Here is a 2,057-nt window from a genome sequence, read left to right as displayed (position 1 = left end):
AAATAATAAAAGCAACTAGCTGTCCAAAATGAATTTAGGAGCTGTAAACCCAGTGAAATATACCCCAAATTGCAAGAACTTATTATTGTGATCCTATGACCATCACTGTCAGTAATCTTTACAATATAGGTTGGTGAGGAAGACAATCTAATAACACAAAAATTTAGTTTTAAAAAATATATACAACATTGTGATACTATTAGTATATGTAGAAAAATGCTAGAAGCTAATGCACCAAAACATTCAGAGTACTTGTTAGAAGGAATTTTTTTTTCTTTTCCCTATTTCTAAATTTTATGTAATATGCTTATATTATTTTACAGTGGGAGAAAAGAGGAATTTTTTAAACTAATGAACAGGAGAGATGCCTGAAGACACAGGAGGAAAAGCAACAGATTCTGACAACCCAGCATCACTGAGTTTGACATAAATCCACGGCCTGGTATATGAATTGTTAAACAGATGGTTTGTGAGCATCTAGATGAATGGAAATGATCACTAACAAACAACATGGGCTCTCTTCAAACATTTCGTTTACGACAAATTAAGCCCAATTCCATTTTTTTGACATAGGTTAGTTGATAAGGGGAAATACATTAGCTATAAGGTATGTCTCCTTTTAACAAAGCATTTGATGATTAATCTACTAGTATTCTTGGGAGTAAGATACTGAACTGTGGATGAGTATATAGAACTGCTGGTTGACTCGGCAGCTGCTTGTACAAACTGTGTGTGAAAGGTTCTCCTCAATAACTAGAATATGAAACACTGAAACCCCACGGAATTTTATTAGCTCTAATAGGTACAGATTATATGAAAGTAAAAGTAGGGCTTGGAGAATAATTCACTATTTTATTTAAGAGAACAGAAGCATAAATGTCTCCCATGAGTATGATCTATTGCTATTTGTTTTAAATATAAATCTTTAAATTTAAAGTGATCCTGGACACCTAACAATGCTGATTTATACTGGCCCTTCAGGAAGATCATAGATCTTAAGAAACATTCTGAAAATATCTAGATATGTGAACAAGCACAAATACATCAAGGACCTTTAAAGCTGACTGTCCTTGTCTCCTAGATCAAAATAAATCCAAGTTACCATTTAAGCTTTCAAGAATATCCATGATTTTCCCCTTGTTTCTATGTGTTCTCTCATTAATATNATTGCTATTTGTTTTAAATATAAATCTTTAAATTTAAAGTGATCCTGGACACCTAACAATGTTGATTTATACTGGCCCTTCAGGAAGATCATAGATCTTAAGAAACATTCTGAAAATATCTAAATATGTGAACAAGCACAAATACATCAAGGACCTTTACAGCTGACTGTCCTTGTCTCCTAGATCAAAATAAATCCAAGTTACCGTTTAAGCTTTCAAGAATATCCATGATTTTCCCCTTGTTTCTATGTGTTCTCTCATTAATATTTTGCAACATAGTATGCTACCTCCACCTATTTGCCCTGTTCCAAAATCATTGCATACATCTGCCAATATGCCAGAGCTAAGGACCCTCACACTATGTACATAAGAATGAAGGTCTTTCAAAGTGTTCATGGAAAGATTCATATTATCTTTTAATTCTATTTTTCCATAAACTTTTTCAAGTATCCTCATATTCTCCTCTGTCCACACACTCTATTATTTTAAAGCTGGTGATTTTGAAAACTTTCAAGAATAAAACTATAGAATTCTGTCTCCAGTCATATTCTACTCAATATTTTCAACAAATCGGATAAAGAAGAAAACTCTACAAATTTTCAGATGCTGCACAACTGAGAAACTGCAGACAGAGTTGATCTCAAAAAGCTAAACACATCAGCCAGAAACCTCAGAATAAATTTCACAAGATCAATGTAAATCTCAGCCTGTAGGTTGTTTAAGTAGAGACAGAAGCAGTTCCAGCATGAAGAAATGCCAGATGTTTTCCTAGAGCACAAGTTTGTTTGACCCGCTAGTGACATGGCTGAAATGAAATTGCATTAGGCTGTGTTCAAAGCCTATCTTGGATCCAAACTTGAAGGCAATTGCTTCTTTGTGCTGCCCTGCTCA

The sequence above is a fragment of the Galeopterus variegatus genome, unplaced genomic scaffold (assembly GCF_000696425.1).
Source record: "Galeopterus variegatus unplaced genomic scaffold, G_variegatus-3.0.2 Scaffold9968, whole genome shotgun sequence".
NCBI lineage: Eukaryota > Metazoa > Chordata > Mammalia > Dermoptera > Cynocephalidae > Galeopterus > Galeopterus variegatus.
This window is presented reverse-complemented; position numbering follows the sequence as displayed.